The 16,422-nt window shown below is 52.3% G+C and overlaps 1 pseudogene; it reads left to right on the forward strand.

Annotated features, from left to right (window-relative positions):
* Nucleotides 1–1,089: 1,089 nt before the first annotated feature.
* On the forward strand, nt 1,090–16,193 carry LOC124029530 (annotated as a pseudogene).
* Nucleotides 16,194–16,422: the final 229 nt, after the last annotated feature.

Here is a 16,422-nt window from a genome sequence, read left to right on the forward strand (position 1 = left end):
TTAAAGTGGTAATATATTTATTGTATGTAACTACAGACTGAATTAAATAACAGTCCAGATCAACAGTCAGTTTAACTGATCATTTCAAGCAGAAATTGATCAATTACGATGCTAAAGTGAATGTTTAAGTGAAATCACATCCACTTCATTCTTTCTCTGCTTAATGACAACACTAGCAGCCCATTTAGCCTATTAAAGCTATACTGCTCCCATATTGATCTGTTACACCTATCCATCTACTAACCGACATACAGGCTGGTCAGTATCACCAAACACAGACAGCAAACTTTAAAGGTACAATCCTGAGTTTGTGTCAGCCCAACAGCAGCCCACCCACTTGGTTTGGTGTAAAGCTTAGAGATGCGTCTAGTCCTGCTTGGTAACATTATTCCTAAATATGTTTCAGAAGTTGCACTACATGGCAGTTTGGAACTCAGTAGTGAGTGTTGAAACTGAGGGCAGACACTTTTTACGCGCTACACCCTTCAGCACTTGGCAGTCCCGTTCTGTGAGCTTGTGTGGCCTGCCACTTTGTGGCTGAGCTGTTGTTGCTCCTAGACGTTTCCGCTTCACAATAACAGCACTTACAGTTGACCGGGGCGGCTCTGGCAGGGCAGAAGTTTGACAAACTGACTTGTTGGAAAGGTAGCATCCTATGACGGTGCCACGTTGAAAGCAGTTCTTTGTGTCGGTGAAGAATATAAATGACTTGAGTAATGTGTACATGTTTAAGTTCCTCCCTGGTATATCCGGAGAGTTAACTTCCTTGTAATTGCTTGAATAAAATCTTAACTTGAAAAATGAGCTCTGCCTGATCCTTGGAAGAAGTTTTTCTTCAACAGCATACACAGAGGACAGGTGTAGAAAAGCACTATGCCAGAGTGCCGGGTTAAGGGAGGTGACAGGAGGTCCAGGAGGGAAACTAAATATGTCCCTCGTACACTCACACACATCTACACACACTCCACATCTTGATTCTGGTCTCAGGACTTTCCTGGGGGTGACCAAAGGTTATTATTAGTGTCTGTCTCAACCGTCTTTCTCTCAATCTCCTGTATCCTTCTCATATCTCTCCTTCCCTATCTACTTTCTCCTTATCTGTCTGTCTCTTTGCTTCTCTGTTCCGTCTTCATCGGTTCATCTAATCTGTCTTTCTCATCTTGTTTCATTCGTACTTCACTCTCTTACTTTTGTCTCTTTGTCACTCTATTTTTCTTTTTGCTGTTTTCTCTTCCCTCTTGACTTTTGTCTGTTCTGTCTTCCTCTGCACTGCTTTTTGCTCTGTCATTAGTTTCTGTCTTCTCTCTTCAGTCGTCTTTCCTTATCCTGTTTCACTGTCTGTGGACTTTATCCTTTCTTCGCTGTCTTCTTTACCTACACTGTATCTTCCTCTCCCTCTTTCCCTTAACTCCTTAATTCCCTCTCTCTGTTCTGAGTTATGGGGAAGACAGACTCTTTGTACTCTGTGTATAAGAGCTTCCTGGACTGTCTCTGCCTCTCTGTGAGTAACCATCTGCATCTTCCCTCCTCTTCCTCCTCATCTGCTTCTCTCTTCCATCGTCTCCTTTCTTCTCTCTCCCCATCCTCCTTTCCTCTGCTATGCACTGTTCATATGTTCACTGCCTTTTTCTTAATGTTTGAATTCATTTAGTTGTGTTTTGTGAAGTTTGATACAGCTGAGTTTTATTCCTGGCAACCCTTCACTCTCTCTACCTGTTTTCTGCCTCTCTACCACAACTCATAGAGAGAGAGAGTCTGTGTGTGTGTTCATTCAGTCTGTAAGCCACCCTCTAAGTCAGAGAAAGTTGCCTGCTCAGCACTCTCTCTTTCTCTCTGGCTCCCTCTTTCTCTCAGCACTCTTTCTCTCTCGCTCCCTCTTTCTCTCAGCTCTCTCTCTTTCTCTCTCGCTCCCTCTTTCTCTCAGCACTCTGTTTCTCTCTGGCTCCCTCTTTCTCTCAGCACTCTCTCTTTCTCGCTCTCTCTCTCGCTCCCTCTTTCTCTCAGCACTCTCTCTTTCTCTCTGGCTCTCTTTCTCGCTCTCTCTTTCTCTCAGCACTCTCTTTCTCTCTCACTCCCTCTTTCTCTCAGCACTCTTTCTCTCGCTCCCTCTTTCCCTCAGCACTCTCTCTCTCTCGCTCCGTCTTTCTCTCAGCACTCTCTCTCTTTCTCTCTTGCTCCCTCTTTCTCTCAGCTCTCTCTCGCTCTCTCTTTCTCTCAGCACTCTCTCTGTTTCTCTCTGGCTCCCTCTTTCTCTCAGCACGCTCTCTTTCTCGCTCTCTCTTTCTCTCAGCACGCTCTCTCTCTCGCTCCCTCTTTCTCTCAGCACTCTCTCTTTCTCTCTGGCTCTCTCTTTCTCGCTCTCTCTTTCTCTCAGCACTCTCTTTCTCTCTCACTCCCTCTTTCTCTCAGCACTCTTTCTCTCTCGCTCCCTCTTTCCCTCAGCACTCTCTCTCGCTCAGTCTTTCTCTCAGCACTCTCTCTTTCTCTCTTGCTCCCTCTTTCTCTCAGCTCTCTTTCTCTCAGCACTCTCTCTCTTTCTCTCTGGCTCTCTCTTTCTCTCAGCCCTCTTTCTCTCTGGCTCCCTCTTTCTCTCAGCTCTCTTTCTCTGGCTCCCTCTTTCTCTCAGCACTCTCTCTCTTTCTCTCTGGCTCCCTCTTTCTCTCAGCACTCTCTCTCTTTCTCTCAGCACTCTTTCTCGCTCTCTCTTTCTCTCAGCACTCTCTCTCTTTCTCTCTGGCTCCCTCTTTCTCTCAGCACTCTCTCTTTCTCGCTCTCTTTCTCTCATCACTCTCTTTCTCTCTCGCTCCCTCTTTCTCTCAGCACTCTTTCTCGCTCTCTCTTTCTCTCAGCACTCTCTCTCTTTCTCTCTGGCTCTCTCTTTCTCGCTCTCTCTTTCTCTCAGCACTCTCTTTCTCTCTCGCTCCCTCTTTCTCTCAGCACACTCTCTTTCTCTCTGGCTCTCTCAGCACTCTCTTTCTCTCAGCTCTTTCTCGCTCTCTCTTTCTCTCAGCACTCTCTCTCGCTCTCTCTTTCTCTCAGCACTCTCTCTCTTTCTCTCAGCACTCTCTCTCTTTCTCTCTGGCTCTCTCTTTCTCGCTCTCTCTTTCTCTCATCACTCTCTTTCTCTCTCGCTCCCTCTTTCTCTCAGCACTCTCTTTCTCTCTGGCTCTCTCAGCACTCTCTTTCTCTCTCGCTCCCTCTTTCTCTCAGCACTCTTTCTCGCTATGTCTTTCTCTCAGCACTCTCTCTTTCTCTCTGGCTCTCTCAGCACTCTCTCTCTTTCTCTCAGCACACTCTCTTTCTCTCTGGCTCTCTCAGCACTCTCTCTTTCTCTCTGGCTCTCTCAGCACTCTCTCTTTCTCTCTGGCTCTCTCAGCACTCTCTCTCTTTCTCTCTGGCTCTCTCAGCACTCTCTCTCTTTCTCTCTGGCTCTCTCAGCACTCTCTCTTTCTCTCAGCACACTCTCTTTCTCTCTGGCTCTCTCAGCACACTCTCTTTCTCTCTGGCTCTCTCAGCACACTCTCTTTCTCTCTGGCTCTCTCAGCACTCTCTCTTTCTCTCTGGCTCTCTCAGCACTCTCTCTCTTTCTCTCTGGCTCTCTCAGCACTCTCTCTCTTTCTCTCAGCACACTCTCTTTCTCTCTGGCTCTCTCAGCACTCTCTTTCTCTCAGCACTCTCTTTCTCTCAGCACTCTCTTTCTCTCAGCACTCTCTCTTTCTCTCAGCACTCTCTCTTTCTCTCAGCACTCTCTCTTTCTCTCAGCACTCTCTTTCTCTCATTACTCTTTCTCGCTATCTCTTTCTCTCAGCACTCTTTCTCGCTCTCTCTTTCTCTCAGCACTCTCTTTCTCTCAGCACTCTTTCTCGCTATCTCTTTCTCTCAGCACTCTTTCTCGCTATCTCTTTCTCTCAGCACTCTTTCTCGCTCTCTCTTTCTCTCAGCACTCTCTTTCTCTCAGCACTCTTTCTCTCAGCACTCTCTTTCTCTCAGCACTCTCTTTCTCTCAGCACTCTTTCTCGCTATCTCTTTCTCTCAGCACTCTTTCTCGCTATCTCTTTCTCTCAGCACTCTTTCTCTCAGCACTCTCTTTCTCTCAGCACTCTTTCTCGCTATCTCTTTCTCTCAGCACTCTTTCTCGCTCTCTCTTTCTCTCAGCACTCTCTTTCTCTCAGCACTCTTTCTCGCTATCTCTTTCTCTCAGCACTCTCTTTCTCTCAGCACTCTTTCTCGCTATCTCTTTCTCTCAGCACTCTTTCTCGCTATCTCTTTCTCTCAGCACTCTCTCTTTCTCTCTGGCTCTCTCAGCACTCTCTCTCTTTCTCTCAGCACTCTCTTTCTCTCTGGCTCTCTCAGCACTCTCTTTCTCTCAGCACTCTCTTTCTCTCAGCACTCTCTTTCTCTCAGCACTCTCTCTTTCTCTCAGCACTCTCTCTTTCTCTCAGCACTCTCTCTCTCAGCACTCTCTCTTTCTCTCAGCACTCTTTCTCGCTATCTCTTTCTCTCAGCACTCTTTCTCGCTCTCTCTTTCTCTCAGCACTCTCTTTCTCTCAGCACTCTTTCTCGCTATCTCTTTCTCTCAGCACTCTTTCTCGCTCTCTCTTTCTCTCAGCACTCTCTTTCTCTCAGCACTCTTTCTCGCTATCTCTTTCTCTCAGCACTCTCTTTCTCTCAGCACTCTTTCTCGCTATCTCTTTCTCTCAGCACTCTTTCTCGCTATCTCTTTCTCTCAGCACTCTCTCTTTCTCTCTGGCTCTCTCAGCACTCTCTCTCTTTCTCTCAGCACACTCTCTTTCTCTCTGGCTCTCTCAGCACTCTCTTTCTCTCAGCACTCTCTTTCTCTCAGCACTCTCTTTCTCTCAGCACTCTCTCTTTCTCTCAGCACTCTCTCTCTCAGCACTCTCTCTTTCTCTCTGGCTCTCTCAGCACTCTCTTTCTCTCAGCACTCTCTTTCTCTCAGCACTCTCTTTCTCTCAGCACTCTCTCTTTCTCTCAGCACTCTTTCTCGCTCTCTCTTTCTCTCAGCACTCTTTCTCGCTATCTCTTTCTCTCAGCACTCTTTCTCGCTCTCTCTTTCTCTCAGCACTCTCTTTCTCTCAGCACTCTTTCTCGCTATCTCTTTCTCTCAGCCTCTTTCTCGCTCTCTTTCTCTCCAGCACTCTCTTTCTCTCAGCACTCTTTCTGTATCTCTTTCTCTCAGCACTCTCTTTCTCTCAGCCTCTTTCTACTTTATCTCTTTCTCTCAGCACTCTTTCTCCCCCTTTATCTCTTCTCAGCACTCTCTCTTTCTCTCTGGCTCTCTCAGCACTCTCTCTCTTTCTCTCTGGCTCTCTCAACCTCTCTCTCTTTCTCTCTGGCTCTCTCAGCACTCTCTCTCTTTCTCTCAGCACTCTCTTTCTCTCTGTCTCTCTTTCTACTCTCTCTCTCTGGCTCTCTCAGCACACTCTCTTTCTCTCTGGCTCTCTCAGCACTCTCTCTTTCTCTAGCTCTCTCAGCACTCTCTCTCTTTCTCTCTGGCTCTCTCCTTTCTCTCTTTCTCTCAGCACACTCTCTTTCTCTCTGGCTCTCTCCACTCTCTTTCTCTCAGCACTCTTTCTTCGCTTCTCTCTTTCTCTCAGCACTCTTCTCTCTCATTACTCTTTCTCAGCACTCTCTTTCTCTCAGCACTCTTTCTCAGCACTCTCTTTCTCTCAGCACTCTCTTTTCTCTCTGGCACTCTTTCTAGCACTCTCTTCTCTCAGCACTCTTTCTCAGCTATCTCTTTCTCTCAGCACTCTCTCTTTCTCTCAGCACTCTCTTTCTCTCGCCCTCTTTCTCTCAGCACTCTTTCTCTCAGCTTTCTCTTTCTCTCAGCACTCTTTCTCGCTATCTCTTTCTCTCAGCACTCTTTCTCACTCTCTCTTTCTCTCAGCACTCTCTTTCTCTCAGCACTCTTTCTCGCTATCTCTTTCTCTCAGCACTCTTTCTCTCGCACTCTCTCTTTCTCTCAGCACTCTCTTTCTCTCAGCACTCTTTCTCGCTATCTCTTTCTCTGCACTCTCTTTCTCTCTAGCACTCTTTCTCGCTATCTCTTTCTCTCAGCACTCTTTCTCGCTATCTCTTTCTCTCAGCACTCTCTCTTTCTCTGGCTCTCTCAGCACTCTCTTTCTCTCAGCACTCTCTTTCTCTCAGCACTCTCTTTCTCTCAGCACTCTCTTTCTCTCAGCACTCTCTTTCTCTCAGCACTCTCTCTTTCTCTCAGCACTCTCTCTTTCTCTCAGCACTCTCTCTCTCAGCACTCTCTCTTTCTCTCAGCACTCTTTCTCGCTCTCTCTTTCTCTCAGCACTCTCTTTCTCTCAGCACTCTTTCTCGCTATCTCTTTCTCTCAGCACTCTTTCTCGCTCTCTCTTTCTCTCAGCACTCTCTTTCTCTCAGCACTCTTTCTCGCTCTCTCTTTCTCTCAGCACTCTCTTTCTCTCAGCACTCTCTTTCTCTCAGCACTCTCTCTTTCTCTCAGCACTCTCTCTTTCTCTCAGCACTCTCTCTCTCAGCACTCTCTCTTTCTCTCAGCACTCTTTCTCGCTCTCTCTTCTCTCTCAGCACTCTCTTTCTCTCAGCACTCTTTCTCGCTATCTCTTTCTCTCAGCACTCTTTCTCGCTCTCTCTTTCTCTCAGCACTCTCTTTCTCTCAGCACTCTTTCTCGCTATCTCTTTCTCTCAGCACTCTCTTTCTCTCAGCACTCTTTCTCGCTATCTCTTTCTCTCAGCACTCTTTCTCTGCTCTCTTCTTTCTCTCAGCACTCTCTCTTCTCTCTCTGGCTCTCTCAGCACTCTCTCTCTTTCTCTCAGCACACTCTCTTTCTCTCTGGCTCTCTCAGCACTCTCTTTCTCTCAGCACTCTCTTTCTCTCTGGCTCTCTCAGCACTCTCTTTCTCTCAGCACTCTCTTTCTCTCAGCACTCTCTTTCTCTCAGCACTCTCTCTTTCTCTCAGCACTCTCTCTCTCAGCACTCTCTCTTTCTCTCTGGCTCTCTCAGCACTCTCTTTCTCTCAGCACTCTCTCTTTCTCTCAGCACTCTTTCTCGCTCTCTCTTTCTCTCAGCACTCTTTCTCGCTATCTCTTTCTCTCAGCACTCTTTCTCGCTCTCTCTTTCTCTCAGCACTCTCTTTCTCTCAGCACTCTTTCTCGCTATCTCTTTCTCTCAGCACTCTTTCTCGCTCTCTCTTTCTCTCAGCACTCTCTTTCTCTCAGCACTCTTTCTCGCTATCTCTTTCTCTCAGCACTCTCTTTCTCTCAGCACTCTTTCTCGCTATCTCTTTCTCTCAGCACTCTTCTCGCTATCTCTTTCTCTCAGCACTCTCTCTTCTCTCTCTGGCTTCTCTCAGCACTCTCTCTCTTCTCTCAGCACACTCTTTCTCTCTCTGGCTCTCTCAGCACTCTCTTTCTCTCAGCACTCTCTTTCTCTCAGCACTCTCTCTTTCTCTCAGCACTCTCTCTTTCTCTCAGCACTCTCTCTTTCTCTCAGCACTCTCTCTTTCTCTCAGCACACTCTCTTTCTCGCTCTCTCTTTCTCTCAGCACTCTCTTTCTCTCTCGCTCCCTCTTTCTCTCAGCACTCTCTCTCTTTCTCTCAGCACTCTCTCTTTCTCTCTGGCTCTCTTTCTTTCAGCACTCTTTCTCTCAGCACTCTCTCTTTCTCTCAGCACTCTCTCTTTCTCTCAGCACACTCTCTTTCTCGCTCTCTCTTTCTCTCAGCACTCTCTTTCTCTCTCGCTCCCTCTTTCTCTCAGCACTCTCTCTCTTTCTCTCAGCACTCTCTCTTTCTCTCTGGCTCTCTTTCTTTCAGCACTCTTTCTCTCAGCACTCTTTCTCTCTCGCTCCCTCTTTCTCCTTGTGATGTTCTGATATTAATAACAGTCTTAGAATGTAGATGGAAATAGTCACAGAGCTGCCCCATGTAGGCCAGCCAGTCACATGACATTTCTCATTTAGGCCCGTAATACCAGGACAGGACAGGGAGAGGGTTTAGGGCTCCACTCTACTGTATGTACAGATAACATAGTCTACTACTGACAGTCCACTAGTGCATACTCTGTTTAAGTGCAGTTCCAAGTCCCAAGTCATTACATTCATCAGGAATGGACTGTTTTCTTAAAGAGTTAGGAGGAGCCTGTGGAATTGGATAACATCATCGGGGGCTTGCAACTCTAGTCCTCAGCTTACAAGCATTTTAGATTATTAAGCAGCTGTTATGTCAGCTGTGTGTGTGTGTGTGTGTGTTATTGAGAGGCTCAGTCCAACTATGCTGACGACTTTTGCCCTGTTGTCCCCTCCTCTAAACCCCTGACCTCTGACCCCTAGAGGAGCAGCAGTGAGGGGCCAGGGACGAACGAGAAGGCCCCTGATGATGGTCACCTGGCCTACCAGAATGGAGACATTCTACAAGAGAGATGTAGGATATGTTTACATCTACTAGTCCCTCCCACTATCCTCTAGTCTTCACACATTGAAAAGACAGGATAGGTGAATGTTTTCGAGCCCTCTCATAAAGAGACTCCTCTACTTCCCAGTCTTTAATGGAATCCCCATGCCTCCATCTCTTCATCTTCCCCATCAGATGAGGTTATCAGTCTGTTGGGAGAGGGCACCTTTGGGAAGGTGGTGACGTGTGTGGACCGGCACAGGTATGAGAGGCATTTATAAGATACACATGCACACTCGTAGAGCATCAGGTGGAGCGTGTGCTGGTTGTTAGCTAGCTGTTCTCTCTGTCTCTCTCTCAGGGCTGGGGCACGTGTAGCTCTGAAGATCATTAAGAACATGGAGAAGTACAGACAAGCTGCTAAACTGGAGATCAATGTCCTGGAGAAAATCAACGAGAAAGACCCACACAACAAACAGTACGGAGTCTGATGGGCCAGTAGAAAGTTTGAGAAGTTGTTTCCCTCACCTTCTGTGGCTTTCTCTTAACTTCATACCCCCCCCCTCCTCTCTCGCTCTCAGTCAATGTGTTCAGATGCTGGACTGGTTTGACTACCATGGTCATGTGTGTATCTCCATGGAGCTGCTAGCCCTCAGCACTTTTGACTTCCTGAAGGAGAACAACTTCCTGCCGTACTGTATGGATCACATCCGCCAGATGGCCTACCAGATCTGCCTCGCTGTCAACTGTGAGTGTGTCACACACATATCTGTATGCCCATGTGCATGCTGCTAGCTCTCCAGAACCAGGGTTGGTGGTGACTACTTCCATAGACTATGACATTACTTACCAGGGATTGTTTTGTGTCTGGTATTGGTCTCTTTGACCAGAAGAGGGCGCTGGTTCATTGATGAAGCTCAGTCTACAAGCCTAAAACTCAACTCTGGGCCTCAAAGCCAGTTTCACTGCTTTTTTCATTGTTCCCCTCTAATCAGGGACTGATTTAGACCAATTAAGTATCAGGTAGAACAGAAAAGCAGCAGGCTCCGGACCCCGAGGGGTCAGAGAGTTGAATAGCGCTGGTCTACTACATACTGTAGAGGAACTATGGGCAGCAAGTGCAACGCTGGGCAGTTTCACCTTGGCTGTCCAGGTATTATCATGATGGATGCATGGTTTATCTGTTTCCCCTGCAGTTCTCCATATCACAAGTTGACCCACACTGACCTCAAACCTGAGAACATCCTGTTTGTCAACTCTGACTACACCATCACTTACAACGCTGAGAAGGTGAGAGGGAGGGGGAGGGCTTTATCCTTCCTTCATCACTCTCTTCTTTACCTACGCTGTATCTGGGGTTTCTCCTTTGGGCAAAAGACCGTCCCTGTCCCTCTCTCCTGTCCTCTCTCATCTGTGACCCGGAAACCGATGAGTGGTCGAGGAGTGTGTCAATTAATTAGTAGGCAAAGAAGATGTCAGTCTCTCCTCGATAGCCACTTTTCATTGAGGACACCGTGTCTACAGTATCCTACTGCAGAAGAGTTTTGACTTCTGCCACACCTCATTGGAAATATACCACACCCCATTTGAAATATACCACACCCCATTTGAAATATACCACACCCATTTGAAATATACCACACCCCATTTGAAATATACCACACCCCATTTGAATCAGGTTTGGTTTTGTCAGAGGAGAAACACTTTAAAAACAATATGCTACGTATTGTTTTAACCATAAACTGTTTTGCATCTTCATTCGTTTTGATCACTTTAAACATTTATTTTGGATTCAATTTCTGAAAACATCATTTGCCTGATGAGTGGAGAAGGACCGGCTCATTTCAACCTCGGTCACTCTCCCTACAATCCTCTGAGATTAACTTTACCTTTTTCAGAATGAGTGCTTATAGAGGACGGAGGATAGAGGACGGAGGATAGGGGACGGAGGATAGAGGGCGGAGGATAGAGGGCGGAGGATAGAGGGCGGAGGATAGAGGGCGGAGGATAGAGGGCGGAGGATAGAGGGCGGAGGATAGAGGGCGAGGGAGAGAGGGCGGAGGATAGAGGACGAGGGAGAGAGGGCGGAGGATAGAGGGCGGAGGATAGAGGGCGGAGGAGAGAGTACGAGGGAGAGAGGGCGGAGGAGAGAGGGCGGAGGAGAAGAGAGGGCGGGGGATAGAGGGCGGGGGGATAGAGGGCGGGGGATAGAGGGCGGGGGATAGAGGGCGGGGGATAGAGGGCGGGGGAGAGTGGACGGAGGAGAGAGGGAGGAGGAGAGAGAGGGGGAGAAGAGAGGGCGGGGGAGAAGAGAGGGCGGGGGATAGAGGGCGGGGATAGAGGGAGGAGGGCGGAGGAGAGAGAGGGAGGAGGAGAGAGGACTGAGGAGAGAGGACGGAGGAGAGAGGACGGAGGGAGAAGATGGAGGAGAGAGGGCGGGGGAGAGAGGACGAGAGAGAGAGGGCGGGGGAGAGAGGACGGAGGAGAAGAGAGGACGGGGAGAGAGGACGGAGGAGAAGAGAGGACGGGGAGAGAGGACGGGGAGAGAGGGACGGGGAGAGAGGATGGGGGAGAGGGGGACGGGGAGAGTGGACGGGGGAGAGGACGAGGGAGAGGGGCGGAGGATAGAGGGAGGGAGGAGAGAGGGCGGAGGAGAAGAGGAGGGCGGAGGGAGAGAGGGCGGAGAGAGAGAGGACGGGGGAGAGGGACGGAGGAGAGGGACGGAGGAGAGGACGGAGGAGAGTGGGGCGGAGAGAGGGAGAGGAGAGAGGGCGGAGGGGAGAGAGGGCGGAGGGAGAAGAGAGGGCGGAGGAGGAGAGAGGGCGGAGGAGGAGAGAGGGCGGAGGAGAGAGAGGGCGGAGGAGGAGAGAGGGCGGAGGAGGAGAGAGGGCGGAGGAGGAGAGAGGGCGGAGGAGAAGAGAGGGAGGAGGAGAGAGACGGAGGAGAGTGGACGGAGGAGAGTGGACGGAGGAGAGTGGACGGAGGAGAGTGGGCGGAGGAGAGAGGGCGGAGGAGAGAGGCGGAGGAGAGAGGGCGGAGGAGGAGAGAGGGCGGAGGAGGAGAGAGGGCGGGAGGAGGAGAGAGAGAGGGCGGAGGAGAGAGGGCGGAGGTGGGAGGGCGGAGGAGGGAGGGCGGAGGAGAGTGGACGGAGGAGAGTGGACGGGGGAGAGTGGGCGGAGGATAGAGGGAGGAGGAGAGAGGGCAGAGGAGAGAGGGCAGAGGAGAAGAGAGGGCGGAGGAGAGAGGGCGGGGGAGAGTGGACGGAGGAGAGTGGACGGAGGAGAGTGGACGGAGGAGAGTGGACGGAGGAGAGTGGACGGAGGAGAGTGGACGGAGGAGAGAGGGCGGAGGAGAGAGGGCGGAGGAGAGAGGGCGGAGGAGGAGAGAGGGCGGAGGAGGAGAGAGGGCGGAGGAGGAGAGAGGGCGGAGGAGGAGAGAGGGCGGAGGAGGAGAGAGAGGCGGAGGAGGAGAGAGGCGGAGGAGAGAGGGCGGGAGAGAGAGGACGGGGAGAGTGGACGGAGGAGAGTGAGACGGAGGAGAGAGTGGGCGGAGGATAGAGGCGGAGGAGGAGAGAGAGCGGAGGAGGAGAGAGGGCGGAGAGAGGAGAGAGGGCGGAGGAGGAGAGAGGGCGGGGGATAGAGGGCGGAGGAGAGTGGGCGGAGGAGAGTGAGCGGAGGAGAGAGGGCGGAGGGAGAGAGGGCGGAGGAGGAGAGAGGGCGGAGGAAGAGAGAGAGCGGAGGAGAGAGAGAGGGCGAGAGGAGAGAGCGGAAGGGATAGAGGGCGGGGGAGAGTGGGCGGAGGAAGAGAGGGCGGAGGAGGAAGAGAGGGCGGGAGGAGGAGAGCGAGGCAGGAGAGAGAGAGGCAGGAGGAGAGAGAGGCGGGGAGAGAGAGGGCGGGGAGAGAGGACGGGGGAGAGTGGACGGGGAGAGTGGACGGAGGAGAGTGGGCGGAGGAGAGTGGGCGTGAGGATAGAGAGGGAGGAGGAGAGAGGGCGGAGGAGGAGAGAGGGCGGGAGGAGAAGAGAGGGCGGGGATAGAGGGCGAGGGAGAGTGGGCGGAGGAGAGTGGGCAGAGGAGAAGAGAGGGCGGGGATAGAGGCGGGGGATAGAGGGCGGGGGATAGAGGGCGGGGGATAGAGGGCGGGGGATAGAGGACGGAGGATAGAGGACGGAGGATAGAGGACGGAGGATAGAGGACGGAGGATAGAGAGACGGAGGATAGAGGACGGAGAGAGAGAGGACGGAGGAGAGAGGGCGAGGGGAGAGAGGACGAGAGGAGAGAGGACGGAGGAGAAGAGAGAGACGGGGAGAGAGGACGGAGAGAGAGGACGAGAGAGAGAAGAGAGGACGGGGGAGAGAGGACGGGGAGAGAGAGGACGGGGAGAGTGGACGGAGGAGAGTGGACGAGGCAGAGTGGACGGAGGAGAGAGGACGAGGGAGAGTGGGCGGAGGAGAGAGGGCAGAGGAGAGAGGGCGGAGGAGAGAGGGCGGAGGAGAGAGGGCGGAGGAGAAGAGAGGACGGGGGAGAGTGGACGGAGGAGAGTGGACGGAGGAGAGTGGGCGGAGGATAGAGGGAGGAGGAGAGAGGGCGGAGGAGAAGAGAGGGCGGAGGGAGGAGAGAGGGCAGAGGTGGAAATGGGCGGAGGAGGAGAGAGGGCGGAGGAGGAGAGAGGGCGGAGGAGGAGAGAGGGCGGAGGAGGAGAGAGGGCGGAGGAGAGAGGACGGAGGAGAAGAGAGGGCAGAGGAGAGAGGACGGGGGAGAGTGGACGGAGGAGAGTGGACGGAGGAGAGTGGACGGAGGAGAGTGGACGGAGGAGAGTGGACGGAGGAGAGTGGGAGGAGGAGAGAGAGGAGGAGAGAGAGGCGGAGGAGGAGAGAGGGCGGAGGAGGAGAGAGGAGCGGAGGAGAGGAGAGAGGGCGGAGGAGGAGAGAGGGCGGAGGAGGAGAGAGGGCGGAGGAGGAGAGAGGGCGGAGGAGGAGAGAGGGCGGAGGAGGAGAGAGGACGGAGGAGAGTGGACGGAGGAGAGTGGACGGAGGAGAGTGGACGGAGGAGAGTGGACGGAGGAGAGAGGGCGGAGGAGAGGGAGGAGGAGAGAGGGCGGAGGAGGAGAGAGGGCGGAGGAGGAGAGAGGGCGGAGGAGGAGAGAGGGCGGAGGAGAGAGGGCGGAGGTGGGAGGGCGGAGGTGGGAGGGCGGAGGAGAGAGGACGGAGGAGAGAGGACGGAGGAGAGAGGACGGAGGAGAGAGGACGGAGGAGAGAGGACGGAGGAGAGAGGACGGAGGAGAGAGGACGGAGGAGAGAGGACGGAGGAGAGAGGGCGGAGGAGAAGAGAGAGCGGAGGAGAAGAGAGGGCGGAGGAGAGAGCAAATCTAATTGATAAAATGCCTATCTTCCTTTCCCCTCCTTTCTTCTTGTCTTCTTCTCCCACCCCCTTCTCTGTCCCCCCTCTCTCTCTCTCTCTGCCCCCTCTCTCTCTGTCCCCCCCTCTCTTTCTATCGCCCCTCTCTCTCTCTCTGCTCCCCCTCTCTCTCTGTCCTCCCCTCTCTCTCTGTCCCCCTCTCTCTCTCTCTGTCCCCCCTCTCTCTCTCCCCCTCTCTCTCCCCCTCTCTCTCTGTCCCTCCCGTCTCTCTCTCCCCCTCTCTCTCTCTGTCCCACTCCCTCTCTCTCTCTCTGCCCCCTCTCTCTCTGTCCCCCCTCTCTCACTGTCCCCACCCTCTCTCTCTCTGTCCCTCCCTCTCTCTCTGTCCCCCTCTCTCTCTCTGTCCCCCTCTCTCTCTGTCTCCCCCCCTCTATCTCTGTCCCCTCTCTCTCTGTCCCCCTCTCTCTCTCTGCCCCCCTCTCTCTCTCTGTCCTCCCCTCTCTCTCTCTGTCCCTCCTCTCTCTCTCTCTGTCCCCCCCTCTCTCTCTCTCTGCCCCCTCTCTCTCTGCCCCCCCTCTCTCTCTCTTCTGCCCCCTCTCTCTCTCCCCTCTCTCTCTCTCTGTCCCCCTCTCTCTCTCTGTCCCCCCTCTCTCTCTCTGTCCCCCTCTCTCTCTCTGCCCCCCTCTCTCTCTGCCCCCTCTCTCTCTCTCTCTCTCTGTCCTCTCTCTCTCTCTCTGTCCCTCCTCTCTCTCTCTCTGCCCCCTCTCTCTCTCTGTCCCTCTCTCTCTCTGCCCCCTCTCTCTCTCTCTGTCCCCCTCTCTCTCTCTGTCCCTCTCTCTCTCTCTCTGTCCCCCCCTCTCTCTCTCTCTGTCCCTCTCTCTCTCTCTCTGTCCCTCTCTCTCTCTCTCTGTCCCTCCTCTCTCTCTCTATCTCTCCCTCTCTCTCTCTGTCCCCCTCTCTCTCTCTGTCCCCCCTCTCTCTCTCTCTGTCCCCCTCTCTCTCTCTGTCCCCCTCTCTCTCTCTCTGTCCCTCTCTCTCTCTCTCTGTCCCTCTCTCTCTCTCTCTGCCCCCTCTCTCTCTCTGTCCCCCTCTCTCTCTCTCTCTCTCTCTCTCTCTGTCCCTCCTCTCTCTCTGCCCCCTCTCTCTCTCTCTCCCTCTCTCTCTCTGTCCCTCTCTCTCTCTCTGTCCCTCTCCCTCTCTCCCTCTGTCCCTCCCCCTCTCTCTCTCTGCCCCCCTCTCTCTCTGCCCCCCCTCTCTCTGTCCCCCCCACCTCTATTTCTCTCGCTCTCTCAGAAGCGGGATGAGAGGAAAGTGAAGGATACAACAGTAAGGCTGGTGGATTTTGGCAGTGCCACGTTTGACCAGGAACACCACAGCACCACCATATCTACACGCCACTACCGTGCTCCTGAAGTTATTCTGGGTAACCTACACACATCACACTCACACACTCTAATCTTGGACTATTGGCTAGCTGAACATATGTTACTGTTCCAACTCAGAGCTGGGCTGGAGTCATCCGTGTGATGTCTGGAGTATCGGCTGCATCCTGTTTGAGTACTATGAAGGCTTCACCCTATATCAGGTACTGTGTGGATGTGTCTGTGTGGACGTGTCTGTGTGGACGTGTCTGTGTGGACGTGTCTGTGTGGACGTGTCTGTGTGGACGTGTCTGTGTGGACGTGTCTGTGTGGACGTGTCTGTGTGGACGTGTTTAACTATACTTCTGGGGACCAGAAGTCCCTACAAGAATAGTAAACAAATACAAATTTGACCAACTGGGGACATTTTGTTGGTCCCCACAAGGTCAAATGCTATTTCTCGGGGGGTTCGGGTTAGAGTTAGGGTTAGGAGTTAGGGTTAGTTTAAGGGTTATGAGCGAGGGTTAAGATTAAAGTTAGTGTTCAGGTTAGAGTTATGGTTAGGGGTCAGGGTTTAGGGAAAACAGGATTTTGAATGGGACTGAATTGTGTGTCCCCACAATGTTAGTGACAAAAGACTGTGTTTGTGTTTGTTGTTTGTGTGATTACAAGTGAAAGTGAACTAAGTTGGGAGTTTATAGCTTCTGCTGACCAGTGTTTGTGTTTGTCTCAGACCCATGACAACCAGGAGCACCTGGCCATGATGGAGAGAGTACGGGGACCTCTCCCCTCTACGATGATCTGCAAGACCAGGTAACACATGATGGAGAGAGTACGGGGACCTCTCCCCTCTACGATGATCTGCAAGACCAGGTAACACATGATGGAGAGAGTACGGGGACCTCTCCCCTCTACGATGATCTGCAAGACCAGGTAACACATGGAGAGAGTACGGGGACCTCTCCCCTCTACGATGATCTGCAAGACCAGGTAACACATGATGGAGAGAGTACGGGGACCTCTCCCCTCTACGATGATCTGCAAGACCAGGTAACACATGGAGAGAGTACGGGGACCTCTCCCTCTACGATGATCTGCAAGACCAGGTAACACATGATGGAGAGAGTACGGGGACCTCTCCCCTCTACGATGATCTGCAAGACCAGGTAACACATGATGGAGAGAGTACGGGGACCTCTCCCCTCTACGATGATCTGCAAGACCAGGTAACACATGATGGAGAGAGTACGGGGACCTCTCCCCTCTACGATGATCTGCAAGACCAGGTAACACATGGAGAGAGTAC

The sequence above is a fragment of the Oncorhynchus gorbuscha genome, unplaced genomic scaffold, assembly GCF_021184085.1.
Source record: "Oncorhynchus gorbuscha isolate QuinsamMale2020 ecotype Even-year unplaced genomic scaffold, OgorEven_v1.0 Un_scaffold_6722, whole genome shotgun sequence".
In the NCBI taxonomy this organism is placed as follows: domain Eukaryota; kingdom Metazoa; phylum Chordata; class Actinopteri; order Salmoniformes; family Salmonidae; genus Oncorhynchus; species Oncorhynchus gorbuscha.